General features: G+C 36.1%; 1 protein-coding gene across 3 annotated transcripts in view; it reads right to left on the bottom strand.

The window, feature by feature from the left end:
- UHRF1BP1L (UHRF1 binding protein 1 like) overlaps positions 1-22,502 on the bottom strand; it is a 97,778-nt gene that overhangs the window by 66,533 nt on the left and 8,743 nt on the right. The window contains exon 2 of one of the 3 annotated variants that reach the window (XM_038558774.1): positions 19,357-19,490. The exons of the other annotated variants lie outside the window; for them this stretch is intronic. The gene's annotated coding sequence lies outside the window, so the exon portion shown is untranslated. The remainder of the gene's footprint in view (positions 1-19,356; positions 19,491-22,502) is intronic. 3 annotated transcript variants of the gene reach the window in all.

Below are 22,502 nucleotides of genomic sequence, written 5' to 3' on the forward strand. Positions count from 1 at the left end.
AATGATATTTACAGAGGGGAAAAAGTGAGAGCACTTAAATGTCCAAAGAGAAATAATAAGAAAATGCTTATATTATGGTGAAAATTCAAGGTTTAAAATTACATTACTGTGATTTCAATTATGTAAAAAAATGTTGTAAAATGTCAAATATCAAAAGTACACATGGTTGGTAAGATTCTAGATTTCTTCTTCTTTATACTTTCCCTTACGGTTAAATGTCCTAATAAAGAACATATATCACTTTTATAGAGACAAAAGTTCATCAGAAACCCAAAAAGACAGGTGTAGCAAGAGTAAAAGTAAAAGACGGAAAGACTAAGATACATGTCACTGGGGCGCCTGCGTGGCTCAGTTAAGCATCTGCCTTTGGCTCAGGCCATGATCCCATAGTCCTGGGATGGAGCCTAAACTTGGGTTCCCCGCTCAGCGGGGAGCCTGCTTCTCCCTCTTCCCCACTTGCATTCTCTCTCTTGCTCTCTCTTCCTCAAGCAAATAAGTAAATAAAATCTTTTTATATAAATAAATAAAATAAATAAATAAATAAATAAAATACCTGTCATTAACAAAAGATTCTACCTTCAATTTAGTTCATTTTACAAAAGGGACACAACATCTGCAAAGAGCATGGGCCTTAAAGTCAGGGAAATCTTAATTCTTGTTTAACCACTTACTGTGGTTCCTCTGTGCCTCAGTTTGCTCATCTGTAAAAGGGGGAAAACAATACCAACCTCAAACGATTTTAGTGAGGATTAAAGGTAATATCTGAAACATCTGGTACAAAACATATCCAAATAAGAATTCTCTTCTTCCTCCCCTCTTTCAATTTAGATTAAATTATGGATACTGATTACAGTTTTAACTGAAGGAATATCAAAAGTTCATGCTTGGGACAGCCGGTGGCTCAGCGGTTGAGTGTCTGCCTTTGGGTCAGGGCGTGAGGCCGATTCCAGAGATCAAGTCCCACATTGGGCTCCCTGCAGGGAGCCTACTTCTCCCTCTGCCTCTGTGTGTCTCTCATGAATAAATAAAAATCTGGAAAAAAATTTTTAAAAAGCTCATGCTTATCCAAATAGGACTTTAAAATGGTCAAGTAATGGAGCTAATCTGGAAAACATATGAATACTGCTCATCTAGTAAACTATTTTAAATAGAAATCAGAAGATATATTGGTAACTTACATTCATTAAAAAGCTAGTCCCTACATCAGGTAAGTAATATCAAATTATTTATCTTCCATTATTCATATGTTAGACTTTAATTTACATATACTCTAGTTTTGCACAAACATGTCCCAGTCAATTATTAATTATGTTTCTTCCAAAAACAGAAACTGGAGAATGATTTTCAGCCAATTCGTCATAATTTAATAATAAAAGATAAGCAGACTTTCATTAACTGTATACTAGGCAAACAAAGGGAGGGAAGCTCACAAAATAGCATTAAGGCTTGGAAGAGGTACTTTTTTTACCTGTACTTTTTCCAAGTGTTGCTACAGCTCTTTGAACTAAACTGCCATCTGAAATCCTCAGATAATTATATTATGCTGCTGAATATTATAACTGAGAAGGACCTGATCCTAAAGAGAATTGTTATCTGAAATAATACCACTTCCAATCCACTAAAGAACCCTTCAAGCTCTAAAGAGTTATATAAATCTTTTAAAACCAAACTTTTAAAAATAGGGCAGAAATTTAAGTCAATGAATTAAACTCTGGATAATTATTTATTTACTGAAGATAAAGGGAGGGGAGATAAAGGGAGAAATGAAACATAGCCTACATATAAAACCAAAGTTGCTGTTAATAAAGACTCAAAATGAAGATACAGGAGAAAGTTCATTGACCTGAACATATCAAAGTCACAACAGCACAGAAGAAAGTCACATGATATAGTAAAAAGGGCACAACTCTTACCAGTATTTTTTATTTTCAAAATTTAGAAACACACGGTTTCATTACTACATACACTATGGCAGGCAAAGAGGTTTATTTTAAAACAAACATGTATCCTTCACTCTAACATTAGTATCTTATTGAATAAATTTTAAAGTGAATGTATATATTTTATTGGTTGATGTAATTGAAAGCATCACTGAAAATGATAAAATTTTAACAATGTAACAATTTGAAAACATACTTAAAATATGAAAACAGACTTCCATTTTATCCAAAATCTTCTTTAATTACACATTACACATGAAAATACATTTACTAGTTTTTTCAATAACAACAAATATAGCTAACTAGAGGAATAAAATTTCCTGGCAAATGGAAAGAATGTGTTTGACACAGATTATGCATTTTATAATCAATACATAACTATTAGAGTCTAACTTACATGCAAGGCACAGTGCTAAGTAGACACTCATGACAAAACAAAAAAGGTAAGCCCCAAATCGAAGATTTATAATTTGCTTAAGGAAACAGGCCATAAATTAAGAATTCTAGCTCAGCAAGAATAAAAATGCCACTTACTATTCAACCTCTATAAACCTCTATATGCTTCACTTTCAGTTTCCTTATCTGTGAAATGGAGATAACAAAATAATATCTACTTTCATGGGGCTTTTTTGAGGGTTAACTGGTTAGAATAAATAAAATGCTAGAACTGTCCCTAATACATTGGAAAATTCAGTGTTCATTATTATTAATACAAAGACACAGGTTAAATCAGAACATGAACATAGAGACTTAATATAATGAATAGTGAAAATTCCTCCCCCAAAATTGGGAGACTTGATAAAACACTAAGTATGCAGATCATAAATCAGAAAGTGTAAATTTTATCTGATGCTGCTATAAATTTTAGTCATAATCTACTTCAACTTTCATTAGATCCATTCTATAGCTACATCATAAAAACAAAAGAAAATACAGTTGGTTTCTTTGCTAAAGCAACCTGAAACATTTCTGAAATGCACCATCTCTACGTTAAATACAACTATTTGGGGGTAGAACCATAAAATCTTAGAATTCAAAAGAATCTTAACAGTTTATAAACCCTTTCCCAATCCCAATCTAGGTGCTTACCTCTTTGCATTCAAATGCTAAAACCCTGTGACATTCTTCTCTAACCTCATGAGTAAATAAATACTCATTTATTGAGTTTTCACCTTGTCCTAAAATTGTTTATGGTTCCTGTTACTATATATGTTATTTAAGATTCAGGTCAGTGCCTACCATTCTTCTAAACGTAATAATTCGCTCTGCTACTTGACAATTATTTTCTCAAATAACAGTTGTAACTAGAAATAATCATTTCTATTCTGTGCTATTTCATGCTACAGCCTGAACAACTAGATTTTACAGGGAATTTAACAATGCATGTTAAGCTGATTATGAAACTTAAAGTACGCACTTATAATCTGACGTTGCTGGATGGACTTAAAGGAGTCCAAGATATTTTATCATATTTTCAAATGGGGCTTTTAGAAACAAAAAAGGCTAATGAGAACCACTGACTTAAAGAAAAAGGATTAATTTTAAGCATTCAGAAAATAAGATCTGTCAATAATTTGATTTTCAATTCTGTTATTACTTAATTTAACTAACTTGTTTATTAATAACTTGTTTATTGTTTATTAATACTAAACAATTTAATATAATTAATTTGTTTATTAATAACAAACCCCTCTCAGGGTGGCTGCCCAGCTATCACTGATTCCATCCTCTCACACAAAGGAGAAAGGTACACACCTAAGACCTACTTCCTAGGGTAGAGCTGAATTGATCTAGAAACTGAAAAGGCATCTAGGCTATTGAATCAGATTCTTTCCTTCAGAAATTTGAAACTAGAACACTATTTGAGTACAGAGATGACAAATAAAAAATATGACTGTCAGAGTAACACAAATCCAATAGTTTAGAACTTAAAGATACCATAAAGATTCTTCTTCCATTATTGTTCCATGCTCCTAAATTGGGCCCAATTCAAAACTATGAAATGCTGGGATCCCTGGGTGGCGCAGCGGTTTGGCGCCTGCCTTTGGCCCAGGGCGCGATCCTGGAGACCCGGGATCGAATCCCACATCAGGCTCCCGGTGCATGGAACCTGCTTCTCCCTCTGCCTATGTCTCTGCCTCTCTCTCTCTCTCTCTCTCTCTCTGACTATCATAAATAAATAAAAATTAAAAAAAAAAACTATGAAATGCTAATTGAAATCACTAGCTCGTATTTAATCCGTAGGATTAAATCTCCCTGTACATGAAGAGATATTACACGAACCAATTATCTTTAAGCAAATTTAATAGCTTTAGCTTGATTTTATTCAAAACAGTATTTCTAGAAGAGAACAAAGTACCCTGAGACCACATTTTTTTTTTAAAGATTTTATTTATTTATTCATGAAAAACACAGAGAGAGAGAGAGAGGCAGAGGCAGGCAGAGGGAGAAGAAGGCTCCATGCAGGGAACCCTATGTGGGATTTGATCCCAGGACTCCAGGATCACGCCCTGGGCTGAAGGTGGCGCTAAACCGCTGAGCCACCCAGGCTGCCCCCCTGAGACCACATATTAAAGTCATATAAGATCTATTTGCTGTTTTTCTCCAGCTCCTTTAGGTGCAGGGTTAGCTTTTGTATTTGAGTTCTTTCCAGTTTTGGGATGGATGCTTGTATTGCGATGTATTTCCCCCTCAGGACTGCTTTTGCTGTATCCCAAAGATTTTGAATGGTTGTATCTTCATTTTCATTAGTTTCCATGAATCTTTTTAATTCTTCTCAATTTCCTGGTTGACCCTTTCATCTTTTAGTAGGATGGTCCTTAACCTCCACGTGTTTGAAATCCTTCCAAACTTCTTCTTGTGATTTAGTTCTAATTTCAAAGCATTATGGTCTGAAAATATGCAGGGGACAATCCCAATTTTTTGGTATCAGTTAAGACCTGATTTGTGACCCAGTATGTGGTCTATTCTGGAGAAAGTTCCATGTGCACTTGAGAAGAATGTGTATTCAGTTGCCTTTGGATGTAAAGTTCTGTAAATATCTGTGAAATGCATCTGGTTCAGTGTATCATTTAAAGCTCTTGTTTCTCTGGAGATGTTGTGCTTAGAAGACCTATTGATTGTAGAAAGTGCTACATTGAAGTCACCAAGTGTATTATTATCTAAGTATGTCTTAACTTTGGTTATTAATTGATATATTTGGCAGCTCCCACATTCGGGGCATATATATTGATGACTGTTAACTCCTCTTGTTGGATAGATCCTTTAAGTATGAGATAGTGTCCCTCTTCATCTCTCACTACAGTCTTCGGGATAAACTTTAGCTTATCCGATATAAGGATGGTTACCCCTGCTTTCTTTTGAGGACCATTTGAATGGTACATGGTTCTCCAACCTTTTATTTTCAGGCTGTAGGTGTCCTTCTGTCTAAAATGAGTCTCTTGTAGACAGCAAATAGATGGGTCTTGCTTTTTTATCCAGTCTGAAACCCTGCGCCTTTTGATGGGGTCATTAAGCCCATTCATGTTCAGAGTTACTATTGAAAGATATGAATTTAATGTCATCACAATACCTATTCAGTCCCTGTTTTTGTGGATTGTTCCATTGGACTTCCTCCTTCTTCTACAGAGTCCCCCTTAATATTTCTTGGAGAACTGGTTTGGTGGTCACATATTCTTTCAGTTTCTGCCTGTCTTGGAAGCTCTTTATCTCTCCTTCTATTCTGAATGAGAGCCTTGCTGGATAAAGTATTCTTGGCTGCATGTTCTTCTCATTTAGGACCCTGAATATATCCTGCCAGCCCTTTCTGGCCTGCCGGGTCTCTGTGGAGAGGTCTGCTGTTACCCTAATACTCCTTCCCATAAAAGTTAGAGATTTCTTGTCTCTTGCTGCTTTAAGGATCTTCTCTTTATCTTTGGAATTTGCAAGCTTCACTATTAAATGTCAAGGTGTTGAGTGGTTTTTATTGATTTTAGGGGGGGGATCTCTCTATTTCCTGGATCTGAATGCCTGTTTCCCTTCCCAGATTAGGAAAGTTTTCAGCTATGATTTGTTCAAATACATATTCTGGCCCTCTGTCCCTTTCGGTGCCCTCAGGAACCCCAGTTAAACGTAGATTTTTCTTCCTGAGGCTGTCATATAAGAAAGGAAGTTTCTGGAGAGAATTCCCCAAATCTGAAAGATTACCAAATCCTTTGGCTAGGAACATTAAGTTATTAATCTGCAACTAATTACATCCTTTCATTGTTCATCAGTTTCATCATGTTGACATAAAGATCACTCTACTCAGAACTAAGAAACGGGGCACCTAGGTGGCTCAGTTGGCTAAGCATCTGACTCTTGATTTCAGCTCAGGTCATGATCTCGGGGTCTGGGACTAAGCCCCCTATCAGGCTCTATACTCAGCATGGAGTCTGTTTCAGATTCTCTCTCCCTCTGCCCCTCCCACTTGTTCTCTCTGTCAAATAAATAAATAAATAAATCTTAGGGGGAAAAAAACAAAAACTAAAAAAAAGATGGGGCGCTTTTTTTAAAGATTTTATTTATTAATTATTAAGAGACACAGAAAGAGAGGCAGACATAGGCAGAGGGAGAAGCAGGCTCCTGTGGGGTATCTGATGCGGGACTCAATCCTAGGACCCCAGATCACGACCTGAGCCCAAGGCAGACGCTCAACCACTGAGCCAACCAGGCACCCCTACAGATTAGGCTTTTCTAAAGAAACACATATTTCCTCATTTTCTCCATTGTCTAACCCCATTTTTTCACCCCGGGTGTATCTCTGAATCTGGCACTCTCCTCTTTGGGCTACTTGCTTTCTTGCACTACCTATTATATTATCTTCAGGGTCAAAAAGTGAACTAGTTATTTTTTTAAATGTTGATATGAGGGATCCCTGGGTGGCGCAGCGGTTTGGCGCCTGCCTTTGGCCCAGGGCGCGATCCTGGAGACCCGGGATCGAATCCCACGTCGGGCTCCCGGTGCATGGAGCCTGCTTCTCCCTCTGCCTGTGTCTCTGCGCCTCTCTCTCTCTCTCTGTGACTATCATAAATAAATAAAAATTAAAAAAAAAAATTAAAAAAAAAATGTTGATATGAGCTAGGTCAAGAAATACACTTTATGTTACAGTCTGTTACATACAGACACACAAACACAAGATGAAAATTTCACAGAACAATAGTTTAATATAGTCTGATATTTTCTATTTCGTTCTTTTAAAATAGTGACCACAGGGAGTCTGGGTGGCTCAGTCAGTTGAGCAGCCAACTCTTGATTTTGGCTCAGGCCATGATCTCAGGGTTGTGAAACTGAGGCCTACATCAGGCTCTCTTTCCCTCTGTCCTTCCCCTCTCACCGCCCACCCTTCAACATGTGCACATGTGCACACACACTCTCTCTCTCAAATAAATCATTAAAAGACAAAATAAAATACAATTACAACCTATCCACAGATTTCACAAGGTAAGCTGTAACTCACAGTTTAACAAAAAATATTTAAGAAGTACACTGTGACCAAGTATGAAGATTGGTTTAACAAACATTGTTTGTCCCTAAGACAGAGACATTTGTCTGTCTCATTTGTCATTTGTCTCTTAGTAAGGATATTTGTTCTTACTACTTCTATTCAGCATTGTATTGGAGGTTTTAGCCAACACAACAAGGTAAGAAAAAAATAAGACATTCTGTTTAGAAAAGAAGTAAAACTGCCTTTTTTCCTAGACTACATGATCATCTGTATAGAAAACCATACAGAAGCCTTTTAAAAACTTACCAGAACTAATATATGAGTTTAGCAAGGTTATAGGATATAGGAATAATACAAAAAATAAGATCAATTGAAGGGACACAGGAACCAAATGAAAGCACTCCCAATGGCTAAAGCTGGAACAATTTGGGCAACAAAATAAATTATTAGATTATAACTCAAAATACAAAATAAATATACATGAGTCTGCATAGATATAAATACATGATTGAATAAATAATTGGAGAAGAGAGAAATCTCCCATACAGAAAATTTCCAAATAACTTATGTTTTCTCTATTCAAACCTCAGGGAAGTGAAACACAATCCCTCATTCCTTTTGTGTTTGGCTGCTTTTCTTTCCAAAGTATATAGCATGAAAGTGGTCAAAAGAATAGCTTAAACAAAGGCCAACATCAACAATAAGACATGTTGATAGTATATAGCTTTGATATGACATAATAAAAATGGCATTCTATACCTCTGTGGCCTTCTTGTCAAAAACCCATGAATCATTCTAATCATTAGAAAAACATTACACACTGACTGAGACACTGAACAAAATAACCAATACTACTGAAAACTCTCAAGAACATCAAAAAGAAGTCTGAGAAACTGTCACAGTCAGGAGGAGTCTAAAACAAAATGATGACTATGTGATAATCACAATGAGATCCTGGATCTGAAAAGGACATTAGATAAAAAACTAAGGAAATTCAAATAAAGTATAGGCAATAGTTAATTTATAAATATTGGTTTCTGATTGTGACATATGCTCTGAAACATATTAATAGTAAAATGGATGAACTCTTGTCCTTTTCATTTTTAAAAAATAATCCATAAATAGCTAATTTTTAAAATCTATTTTTCTCAACCACAGAAAATCTGTCATGCATACTTTATTTCAAAGGAGTAAATGAAAAGCTTTAATGATTCATGAAAACTGTTTTGAGAGCACATATCCAAAAGCATAACACAGGAGTAAATTCTTATTAAGACTATGAGAAGCCTAATAAAAATCTTTGGTTCAGGTCTCTCAGGCAATATTATTTCTTGATTCATCAAATTTTTCAGAATTTCTTATTTGCAGATTTTTGTTATTAGTAACTTACCAGAGAGCATTGTTCGGGGGATACATGGCTGTCTTGAAACTGCTACCTAAATTTTTACAAACCTGTCAATCTGGCATTAATTTTTGGAGAGTACATGCAAACATGAAATCCAGAGCCTATCATCTTTTTCCACAGAAAAATATTTTTAAGGAGACTTTGAGCATAGAAATAAAAAGGCAGATTTTATTGCATTACATGGTAATCCCTCTACCAAAATCAAAATATCTACAATTAAGAAAATCACACACACACGCACACAAACAGGGGAGTTGGGATATGAGGTATATGAACACTCTTTGTACTATACTTACTGCTTTTCTATAATCTCAAAGTAGGGCAGCCCGGGTGGCTCAGTGGTTTAGCTCTGACTTCAGCCCAGGGAGTGATCCTGGAGACCCGGGATCGAGTCCCTCCCTGCATGGAGCCTGCTTCTCCCTCTGCCTGTCTCTGCCTCTCTCTCTCTCTCTGTCTGTCTGTCTCTCATGAATAAATAAATAAAATCTTTAAAAATAAATAAAGTACTTCAAAATAAATATATTATTTTAAAAACTCATTTGAGTTGCATAGGAAGGTTTATTCATTTTGTTGTGTGCAAATTTCATTTTAAAAAGTTACTGGAATAAAAATATCAATTGTTTCCATATCCTAGCAACAATAGGAACTGACAATTTGGAAGCACCATTTACACTAGCATGGCAAGTATGAAATTTTTAGGGATAAATCTGACAAAAGGTATATAAGCCCTATATACTGAAAATTATTAAATGTTGATGAAAATTTAAAAGACATAAATAAAAAAACACATACATAGATCAGAAGACTCAATATTTTAAGATGTCAGTTCTCTTCAAAAAGATTTATAGGTCCCAAGCAAATACCAAGCAGGCTTTTTGGTAGAAACAACAGGTTGATTCAGAAACTTATATAAATATACAAGATATAGAATATCAAACTAACTTTGAAAAAGATGAAGATACTTGGAGGCCTTATACTACCAATTTCAAGACTTCTTAAAAAGCTACAGTGGGGCACATGGCTGGCTCAGTAGGTAGAGCAAGAAACTTGATCTTGGGGTCATGAGTTCAAGCCCCACATTGGGCATAGAGCTTATATATAAAAAACAAACAAACAAAAAACCACTTTAGTATTCAAGATGGTTTGAGATGGGCATAATGACAGACCCATGAACAATGGGACAAAACAGAGCCCTGAAAATGAACTGAATTTATAGTAAGGGGATTTTCAAAAAGCAAATCAATGAGAAAAAGATAGGGGTGCTTGGGTGGCTCAGTCGGTTAGGCATCTGACTTGTGGTTTTGGCTCAGGTCATGATCTCAGGGTTCTGGGATCAAGCTACACATAGGGCTCCACACTCAGCATGTTGTCTGCTTGGGATTCTCCCTCCCTCTCCCTTTGCCTCTCCCACTTGTTCTCTTTCGAAAAGTAAATAAATAAATCTTAAAATAAATAAATAAATAGGTGCATCTGGGTGGCTCAGTCAGTTAAGTGTCTGCCATTGGCTCAGGTCATGATCCCGGGGTCCTGGGATCAAGCCCCACCTTGGGCTCCCTGGTCAGTGAGGAGTCAGCTCCTTCTTCTCCTTCTACCCCTTCCCCCAATCATACTCTCTCTCTCAAATAAATAAATAAAATCTTTTTAAAAATTAAAATAAATAGGGACACCTGGGTAGCTCAGTGGTTGAGCATCTGCCTTTGGCTTAGGGCATGATACCGGGGTCCTGGGATCAAGTCTTGCATCAGGCTCCCTGTGGGGAGCCTGCTTCTCCCTCTGCCTCTCTGTCTCTCATGAATAAATAAATAAAATCTTTAAGAAATAAATAAAAATAAAAAAGCCAGGTAGATCCATAAGCAGCCTTCATACTATCAAAAAATATCAAATAATTTTAGAATTTTAGCACCTGGAATATTCTTCTAATCCAAAGCCTTCATTTTATTGTATAAAACGTAAAGCCCAAAAGGGTTTAAGTCAACCGCTAAGGTCTTATCAAGACAGAATCCAGCCTACAATCAAATTTGTACAATTTAAACTTAAAATGTATTTCAAGATCAATTACCATTTCATTGTCATACTGATTGATTTTCAACTCAACAATATTTAATGAACATTTCCTAGGCATTATAGGAGTATATGGCAATTTTTACCTTCAAGGAGCTTTCAATGTCCATTTCAGGCTTATTAAATATTTAAGACATAAATGTTATTTTCTTTAAGGAAAACTATGGTGTTAATGGAAGAAGAATCAAGTTATACTCTTAATAATTTTTTTTAGTATTCTCAATTTACAGAGTTTGTTTGGCTTGGTTACTTTTATTATATATATGTAAAGGAAACCACCCAATCTTGTCTAGCCAGTTTTTCACATTTAAAGAATTGAAAACTTTTAAAGAATGGAAGAGGTTATAAATGGGCAGCCTGTAAGCTATGTTTTATCCACAAACACATTTTGTCTGTCTGAACAGTTTTTAAAAATCTGAATGAGTGGCTAACAAGGTAGACCTTGTATTAAAATCTCAGTTTCCTTATTCACCATGACCAAGTAGGACTCATTCTGGGCTGCAAGGGAGGTTCAACCTCTGCATATAAATCAATGTGATATACTACATTAATAAAAGAAAGGACAAGAACCATATGATCCTCTCAATAAATGCAGAAAAGGCATTTGATGAAGTACAGCATTCTTTCTTGACTAAAACTCTTCACAATGTAGGAATAGAGGGAACATACCTCAGTATTATAAAAGCCATATATGAAAAGCACACAGCAAATATCATCATCCTCAATGGGGGAAAAACTGAAAGCCTGTCCCCTAAGATCAGGAACACGACAGAGATGTCCACTCTCACCGCTAATGTTCAATACAGAACTAGAAGTCCTAGCCTCAGCAATCAGACAACAAAAAGAAAAGGCATTCAAACTGGCAAAGAAGTCAAACTCTCACTCTTCAAAGATGACATATTTTATACGGAAGATCCAAAAGACTCCAGCCTAAAATTGCCAGACTCATACAGGAATTCAGCAACATGGAAGGATATAAAATCAATGCACAGAAATCAACTGCATTTCTATACACTAACAATGAGACAGAAGAAAGGGAAATTAAGGAGTCGATCCCATCTACAATTGCACCAAAAACCGTAAGATACCTACGAATAAACCTAACCAGAAAGGCAAAGGATCTGTACTCTGAAAACTACAGAATCCCCACAAAAGAAATTGAGGCAGACACAAAGAAAGGGAAAAACATTCCATACTCATGGATTAGAAAAACAAATCTTGTTAAAATGTCTATGCTACCTAGAGTAATCTACATATTCCATACAATCCCTATCAAAATACCATCAACTTTTTTCACAGAGCTGGAACAAATAATACTAAAATTTGTATAGAACCAGAAAAGACCCCAAATACCCAAAGGAATGTTGAAAAAGAAAACCAGGGATGAAAGGAAAAAAACAAAACAAAAAAAACAGGGATGCCTGGGTGGTTGAGCATCTGCCTTCGGCTCAGGGCATGATCCCGGGATCCGGGATTGAGTCCCATATCAGGCTCCCTGGAGGGAGCCTGCTTCTCCCTCCTCCTATGTCTCTGTCTCTCTCTCTCTCTCTGTCTCTCATGAGCAAATCAATAAAATCTTTTTAAAAATAAAATAAAATAAAACAAAGAAAACCAAAGCTGGTGGCATCACAACTCTGGATTCAAGCTCTCTTACAAAGCTGTAATCATCAAGACAGTAAGGTACTGGCACAAAATCAGACACATAGATCAATGGAACAGAACAGAGAACCCAGAAGTGGACCCTCAACTCTATGGTCAACTAATCTCAACAAAGCAGGAAAGACTATCCAATGGAAAAAAGACAGTCTCTTCAACAATTGTGTTGGGAAAACAGGACAGCCACATGCAGGAGAATGACACTGGACCACTTCCTCATACCATACACAAAAATAGACTCAAATGGATAAAAGACCTAAAAGTGAGACAGGAATCCACCAAAATCCAGAGGAGAACACAGGCAGCAACCTCTATGACCTTTGCTGGGGCAAACTTCCTATTAGACACGTCTCCAAAGGCAAGAGAAACAAAGGCAAGAATGAACTACTGGGACTTCATCGAGATAAAAAGCTTTTGTACAGCAAAGAGTCAAGAAAACCAAAAACCACCTACAGAATGGGAGAAGATATTTGAAAATGTCTTATCAGATAAAGGGCTAGTATCCAACATCTATAAAGAACTTCTCAGGGACACCTGGGTGGCTCAGAGGTTCAACATCTGCCTTTGGCTCAGGGTGTGATCCTGGAGTCCTAGGATTAAGTCCCCATCGGGCTCCCTGCAGGGAGCCTGCCTCTCCCTCTGCCTGTGTCTCTCTCTCTGTGTCTCTCATGAATAAATAAATAAAATCTTAAAAAAAAAAAAAAGAACTTCTCAAACTCAACACCCAAAGAATAAATAATCAATTAAGAAACGGGCAGAAGACATGAACATCACTTGGCATCAGAGAAATACAAAACCACAACGAGATACTACCTCACACCAGTCAGAATGGCTAAAATTGACAAGTCAGCAAATGACCTGTTGGCGAGGATGCAGATAAAGGGGAACACTCTTAACACTGTTGGCGAAATGCAAGCTAGTGGAACCACTCTGGAAAACAGTTTGAAGGTTCCTCATAAAATAGAAAATAGAGCTACCCTATGACCCAGCAGTTGCACTACTAGGGATTTACCCCAAATATACAAATGTAGTGATCCAAAAGGACACCTGAACCCCCTGTTTACAGCAGCACTGTTCACAGTAGCCAAATTATGGAAGGAGTTCAAATGTCCATCAACAGATAAATGAAGAGGATGTAGTATAAGACATCCTGCCATTTGCAACAACATGGATATGGTGAAGTCGGTAAGTGAAAGAAGTCAATCAGAGAAAGTAAATTATCGTATGATCTCACTCATAAATGGAATTTAAGAAACAAAACAGAATCATAGGGGAAGGGAAGGAAAATAAATAAGACAAAATCAGAGAGGAAGACAAACCATAAGAGACTGTAAATCATTGGAACCAAACTGAGGGCCACTGGAGGGGAGTGGGGGGATGGGATAACTGGGTGATGGGCATGAAGGAGGGCACATGATGTAACGAGCCCTGGGTGTTATACGCAACTGATGAATCACTGACCTCTACCTTTGAAGCTAATAATATACTATATGTTAATTAATTGAGTTTAAATTAAAAATATTGAACTTGTAAAAAAAATAAATGAAATTGGGAATAGAAAAAAACCTCTGGATTTCCTAATTTTGTTAAAACACTGGAAGATCTGACACAAATACATGTGCAGGCATCCTTTATGGCAAAAACTGAGCAATGATTAGGCTCTCGGGTAACTTAGACAAAGTAAGACATAATTACTGCTTTCAAACAGCTCACAGTTTATTATCAGAGACAAGCACAGAAATCGTGACAGTACATTATAGTTTCACTATGTGCCAAGCACTATGGGACAAATACTGCAGTAAAAATAAAAACAGGATAAGACAGAGGTACAGGAGAAGTAGTGATAATTTTTAAAAATACTCTTTTGGGAAAGCTTCACGGAGGCCAAACGAGCTATTTTTCAAGATTAAGTTTCTGCTCAGTGAATAGGAGAGAGGAGCGCATTTTAGGCACAGCAACAGCATGTTCAAGACTACAGGATCACATACAGGAGTCGCAGATGAAGCATATGGCATGGGATAGTTTGTAAAGAAATGGTATGCCTTTGAAAGATGGTCTGAAACCAGATCATGAAGGACTCCTGCATCCTACACATAAGGATTGTTCCCACAGTGCTTCTAAGAAGATTACTAATGATTCAACATAGCCGGGCAAAGAAATAAAAAGGGAAAAGATCTAATAACTGATCTCCCTAATTACTGATTCAACTAAACTACTAAAAGATAATTTATGAGCATAGCCTGGTCTTTGTTCCATTAACAAAGAGCCCTACTTTTACCTTATCTTATGCAATTAAGTTCTATTTTAGTATTTCTTGGTACAAAAAGTCTTTTTTTTTTTAAGATTTTATTTATTTATTCATGAGAGATACAAAGAAGCAGAGACATAGGCAGAGGGAGAAGCAGGCTCCCTAAGGGGAGCCTGATGCAGGTTCGATCCCAGGACCCAGGGATCACAACCTGAGCCAAAGGCAGACGCTCAACCATTGAGCCACTCAGGTGCCCCCCAAAAATTGTACTGTTAAAAAAATCTATTTTTTTAAAAAAGCTTGTCATGAGCCATTAAGAACTTTTTACCAAAATTTTTTTAAGATTTTATTTATTTATTCATGACAGACAGAGAGAGAGGCAGAGACACAGGCAGAGGGAAAAGCAGGCTCCGTGCAGAGAGCCCAATGTGGGACTCGATCCCGGGTCTCCAGGATCATGCCCTGGGCTGAAGGCGGCGCCAAACCGCTGGACCACCGGGGCTGCCCCTTTTTACCAATCTTTACATGATACACCACATTAACAAAACAAAGGATAAAAATCATATGGTCATCTCAATAGATGCAGAAAAAGCATTTGACAAATTCAGCATCTATTTACGGTAAAAATTCTGAACTAAGTGGGTATTGAAGAAATGTACCCCTCAACATAATAAAGGCCCTACAACAAATTCACAGCTAACATCATACTCAACAGTGAAAAGCCGAAGGATTTTCCTCTAAGATCAGCAGCAAGACAAGGATGCTCACCCTCACCATTTTAATTCAACATAGTATTAGAAGTCCTAGCCAGAGCAGTTAGGCAAGAAGAAATAAAAGGAATCCAAATTGGAAAGGAAGAAATAAAATTGTCAATTTGCAGATATAACATATAGAAAACTCTAAGACTCCACCAAAAAACTACTAGTAAGAACTAACAAATTCAGTAAAGTTGCAGGATACAAAGTTTACAGAAATAGGAATAACTAATAATAAGTTACCAGAAAGAAATTAAGAAAATAATTCCACTTACAACTGCATCAAAAAGAATAAAATATCTAGGAATAAATTTGACCAGGGAGTGAAAGACCCATATACTCTGTAAGACACTGATGAAAGAAACTGAAGACAGCACAAATAAATGGAAAGATACTCTGTGCTCATGGAATGAAAGAATACTGTTAAAATATTAACTATATACTACCCAAAACAATCTACAGATTCAATGCAATCCTCTTCAAAACACCAATGGCATGTTTCACAAAACTAAAACAAAGAATCCCAAAACTTGCATGGATCCATGAAAAGACCCTGAAAAGCAAAAGCAATCTAGAGAAAAAACAAAGCTGGAAGTTATCATGCTTCCTAATTTCAAATCCTACAAAGCTGTTAGTAATCAAAACAGTATGGTATTGGCATAAAAACTTAAGTCAAATATATCAATAGAGGGGATCCCTGGGTGGCTCAGCAGTTTAGCGTCTGCCTTTGGCCCAGGGCATGATTCTGGAGACCCAGGATCGAGATCGAGTCCCACGCTGGGCTCCCGGCATGGAGCCTGCCTCTCTATGTCTATCATAAATAAATAAAATCTTTAAAAAAAAATGTATATATATATATATAGAATATAAAGAGCCCATAAATAAACCCACACATATACGTTCAATTAATATCTGTAACAAGGCAAGAATATACAATGGGGAAAAAAAGTCTCTTCAATAAATGGTGGTAGGAAAACTAAACAGCCACATGTAAAAAATGAATCACTATCTTATACCAAATAAAAAAAAAACTCAAAATGAATTAAGGACTTGAATGTGAAGTCAGAAACCATGAAACTCAAAAAAAAAATAATAATAAGCTCTTGACATTGGTCTTAGCCGTGTGTGTGCGTGTGTGTGTTTTTTTTTTTACCAGTCTTCTCAGGCAAGGGTAACAAAAAGCTAAAATAAATAAATGGCATTACATCAAACTACAAGCTTTTCTACAAAAGAAACCATCAACAAAATGAAAAAGCAACCTAACTGAATGAAAGAAGATATTTACAAATCATACATCTTATAAGAGGTAAATATCCAAAATATATGATGAACTTATACAACTTAATGTATTAAAAAAAATCCTACTTAAAAATGAGAGGATCCAAATAAACATTTCCCCAAGGAAGACATACAGATGGCCAGTAGACATATGAAAAGATGCTCAACATCACTATCATCAGAGAAATGCAAATCAAAAGCACAATGAGGGGGCACCTGGGTGGCTCAGTCTGTTAAGCATCTGTTTTCAGGCTCAGGTCATGATCAGGGTCCTGGGATTGAGTCCAGCATTGGGCTCCCTGCTCCGTGGAGAGACTGCTTCTTCCTCTCCTTTTGCCCCTCCCCATTGATCATGCTAGTGCACACTCACTCATATGCTCTCTCGCTCGCTCTCTCCCTCCCTCTCTCTCACTTGCTCTCTCTACTCAAATAAACAAATAAAATCTTTAAAAAAAAAAAAAAAAGCACATAGAGATAACACCTCACCCCAGTCAGATTGGCTATTATCAAAAGAACATTATTAAAAAAAGTAGGGTGCCTGAGTAGTTTCATCGGTTAACCATCTGCCTTTGGCTCAAGTCATGACCCCAGGGTTCTGGGATTGAGCCCTAACCAAATCCCTGTTCAGCAAGGGAGTCTGCTTCTCCCTCTCTTTCTAACCCTCCCCCTGCACATGTTCTTGCTTTCTCGCTCTCTCACTCTATCTCACTCTCAATCTTTAAAAAAAAAAATCACTATGATGTACACCTGGAATTAATGGGATACTATGTGTCAATTATACTTCAATTAAAAAAAAAGATTTTTACCAAGAAATTAAATGGTTAAGATTAGCATTTTGAACAGATCTCTCTACTCAGTGCCAAGAATAAAATAAAAAAGTATGAGACCAGAAGGAAATGAAAACACTTATTTGCAAGAGTAACACAAGAAATGATGAGTTAAATCTGGGTCATGACAACAGAGATATTCAAGTCTTGTTGATGTCTACTTTGTGCCAAGAAGTCTGCTGCGTACTAGGTTCAGGAAAAGGAAGAAAAAATTAAGTTATTTAAATAAAAAGGCATCATAATTGATAAAAATGAGAAGATAAAGGGAAAAAAGAATTAAGTTTGGCAGAAGACTTGAATAAACAAATGGATAGCTGTGGTTTAAACTAAGAATAAAATTGTAACAGCTCATCTTCAATAAGCTAAGCACAAACCAGGCCAAAAAAAGATATGTTGAGAAAGTGTAATCTAAAAAAAGCAAATGATTACAGCTATGACTCTACTTCAGGAGCAAAAGGTCTCAGACGACTTACTAGAGGTATATGCAAAATCAGAACCATCTTTGAATGCCTTTACAAACAACATCCTTAACTATCAATATCCTAGAGATAATCCTTGATGATCTACCTTCCTTAATGGTCTACCCAAGGCTTCCCTAATGGTCTACCTAAGGTTAAAGCCTGGCATCTTTTCTCTTGGCAATTTTTGTTTAGATCCAGATACCCAAATGACAGTATAGAATCAAGGCAGATAAGAATATGGAAAATAATATTTAATTGATATATATCATATCTAACACATGGCCAGTAAGTTTATCAAGTGTCACGTTACTCCTATGTAATAAGTTGCACAATTCTGCTCATGGTTATCATTGTTTTTTAGGATGTTCTTTTATTTTTAAGTGATCTTTACACCTACTGTGAGGCTTGCACTCCCAACCCCAAGATCAAGAGTCACATGTTCCACCAACTAAGCTAGCCAGGTGCCCCAGTCATGGTTAATCTTTTAATTACCAGTTTCTTACTACACTTTTAGAACAGGTTCAAAGTATTTATGCAGATAAATTTCCCAAGCGTTAGAAGTATTCAAGGATACATTTCTAGGTTTTTCATTAAATCCAACTTTAACAAAATTAGCGCTATTTCCATGAATCTGGTTTTATAACATAATTACTTTCCCTGATAATGAATTTTTAAAAGGGGTAGGGGAAAGGGAAAGTAATAAATGAGGTGGCAAGCCTTTACATTCCTCAAGAATGAATACTGTTTTCACTGCTGTTCATAAATTACTTCAATCTCTTTGATAAAGATTGTAATTAACATTAAGTATACAAAATAAACTCCTAAGTCCTTTAATAAGAGAAGTGATGAAAACATTCTCTTTATCAAAAGAGCCTTCATACCTCATTAATTACATTAGACTAAGATATCATCCCCATTAAAGAGTAGATCAAATGCTAATTACTATTTCCAAATAGCTGACTGACTGTAAGTTATAAAACTCTCTTTTAACAATAGAAAGAGTTGGTTATAACTTTAAGTTGCCTGGCAAACCTTATATATTAGAAAAGTCACCTTAAGAGAGGAACTGCATGAACCTATAGGTACGGTAAAAAAAAAAAAAGGGGGGGGGGTGGCAAAGAAGGAGAAAAAGAAAATCGTATCTGACTAATGCAGTAAGAATTAGAAAATGTTCTCAAAGTATCTTTATGTGGGGTATAATAAGTGCTTGCATTTATAAAAAAGAAAGAAAAGTCAGAACGATGGGGAATAGAAGTATTACCTGAGGGCAGGAAATTCAGACAAAAGGTCCCTATTCCTGGTGAAAGCAAGTAGTAGTCAGGTGCCAAGGTTTCTTAGACTCCTTGATTATGAAATTCACAGCACACCAATCTCCACCACAGCCAGCAGGGATCGCTGCAGGGAATGGGTACACAGGGGACATAGGAGGGAGCAAGTTTAAGGGAAGGAAGAGGAAAGGAATGATATGATAAAAATATTTAGCCGTGATGCACTTAAAAAAAAAATACAGTCGCATTTCACACTGGAATAACTAAGGCAAACACTGCTTAAATTCTAAGATAAATGAACCATTTATGAATTCCTTCATTCTCTCTACACTGGTATTACTACTTATCTAATAAATTAATATTTTTAAATGTCTATATTAAAAATATTAAAAATGAGATAGCTAGCTCTGTTGTACAAGACTTACATGAAGACCAAACTGCATAATTCAACATTAAATCAAACCAAATAGGACAAGCACTCTAAAAGACAAGTGATTTACAAATACAAATTATCAAATTAATGTAACTACCAAAAGTCTATTTAAAACTGTAATCTTAGGGATCCCTGGGTGGCGCAGCAGTTTGGCGCCTGCCTTTGGCCCAGGGCGCGATCCTGGAGACCCGGGATCGAATCCCACATCGGGCTCCCGGTGGATGGAGCCTGCTTCTCCCTCTGCCTATGTCTCTGCCTCTCTCTCTCTGTGTGTGACTATCATAAATAAAAAAAATTTAAAAATTAAAAAATAAAACTGTAATCTTAGATTCATTTTACGGAGAATTCTAAAAAGTACAGTTAGCTATGACAAGTAACCCACAAACCAAAGAGAGATCCAGCAATAAATTATATCTATAGATACTCAAAAGCAAATCAGAGAACTACAGTATTAATCCAAGTTTTTAATCTAAATTTTTTGGATATAAATCATCTGCCAAAAATGTATTCAGAGTAACCAATTTATATCCTATGTATTTTATGAAGGCCAAAGTAGTATAAATCTATTCTCTAGTCAGTTGAAAATGTTTCTAAACAACTATGTATAACAGTACTGTGGCAGATGCTAAAGGTGCAACAGTGAACAAGATACACACAATTACTGCCTTCAGAACTCAGTCTGTCACGATGATCCTGCCCTTACAGAGATGACAATCTAGGGGCACTTGGCTGGCTCAGTGGAGGATGGTACTCATGAGTTTAAGTCCTAAGTTAGGCATGGAGCCTATTTAAAAAAAAAAAAAAGAGGACAATCCACAGAATTAAAAATATGAAACTTCTGTTGTAATAAAAATATATTTTAAGAGCTAAAGGAATAAAAAAATGAAGACCAATGAGACTAGCCTACCTGGTTAAAGCTGGCTATGAAAGATGTACAAGTAAAATGAAGCCCAAGAGGATGACCTGGCAGGAAGGAATGTAGACAATCTGGCTACAGTAGTAAGACAACAGAAGATGGGTGAAAAACAAAAAGGAGAAAAAGTGCAGTATTGGAAAACAGTGGAAAAAAACTGCAGCCAAGTCTCTAGGATCTAAAGTATCTTTATGGGGCACCTGGGTGGCTCAGGTCATGATCTCGGGGTGCTGAAATGGAGCCCCACCTTGGGCTCCTCGGTCAGCAGCAAAGGAATCTGCTTGAGGATTCTTTCTCTTCCTCTGCCACCACCCCCTCCCCGCCTCATCCTCACAGGTGCACAGGCATGTACTCTTTTTCAGGTAAACATAGAAACTTTTTTTTTTTAAGAAACTTTTTTTTAATAATTAAAAAAATATATCCCTAACTTCTCTAAATAATTGCTTTAAAAATATTCCCTTGGTATGCATGCCACTGTCCAAGCAAACAGATTTAATAACTATCCATTTGATATCCCAACACTGTTGTTTGTGCTTTTAATTCATTATTTCTTTACAAGTTTCTCTGGACTTAGACCACCTCTGTCTCAATGTCCCTACTTCCATTAAAGTTGAATATAGAACTCTGTGCCTATCTCTCAAGACTTCTATTTTATCCTGGTATCTATTTACTTATCCACCATACTGTTTTCAGAAGCCATTTCTAGTTCTTAACTTCACTTACATATCTTATAGATCTTCTTTTAAGTATTGGTAGAAAGAATAAATGAATGATTTATCAATGGGAATAATCATACTTTTAATACTCCTTAAAGATAATATAAATCTTACATTTTATGATGCCCCTTTTTATAGTATAGTTCGTTTATATATAAAGTTCCATCACAGCAGAAGAAAACTTTGGAATAGGAACTGAATTTAGTATCTAACAATACAGTATGACCAAGTTTTAAAATGACTGAATTTTCTCGTATTTCTAAATTTATCTCTAAATATTAATTCCTATCAATAAAATTACAAACAAAAGGTTTACAAATAGAAAACAGGAAAGGAAAGCAACACTTGATGCTATGCTAATAGTGGCAAAAAGAAGCCAGAGAGCTCTCTCTTAATGGTATTTTTGGGTAGAAAAAAGTACATACCATATGGCTAAAAATAAGTCTTAAAGAAGAGACTAAAGATTCAAAATTTATATATAACATTCATTTTGGCTGGGAGAAGTCTCAAAATAAGTCAACTAATTATCAGACAGATTAACAGTAAATCTAATGTCTGAAAAAATTAACAGTAACTATTAACCAGAATGATATATGCTGCAGCTCTTAATTTTGTTTTAATAACTTGGTCTTGATATAATAACTGCTCCTATTTCACTCATGGAAATAGTCGTAAAGTTACACCTGTAACTTATTTTCAAACTTACTTTCTGAGCTCTAGTCACTAATATCAACTAAATACCAATATTTAACAGGAATATTAAATTATTCAATCTAGTATATACAATATAATATGCAGAACATAGAACATATACAACTGATAAGAGATCGAATTACTAAGGAATGTTTAGATTGGAAACTGCATTATTAAGGCAAAGTGTAATATTGCAAAAAAAATTATGCAACTATTAAGAAATGGAGAAACTGTGCTTTCCCAACTTCACAGAACTGCTAAGTCAAAAGACTATGTTTCCCAAGCTTCAAAGAACTACAGAGTCAAAGGATTTTCAAATAATAAAAGAATCTCCTAAGGGATACTGCAATAGGATGGTGAAATACCAAAAAAGAGTGTAAGACT

This window comes from Canis lupus, chromosome 15 (genome assembly GCF_011100685.1).
Source record: "Canis lupus familiaris isolate Mischka breed German Shepherd chromosome 15, alternate assembly UU_Cfam_GSD_1.0, whole genome shotgun sequence".
Taxonomy (NCBI): Eukaryota; Metazoa; Chordata; class Mammalia; order Carnivora; family Canidae; genus Canis; species Canis lupus.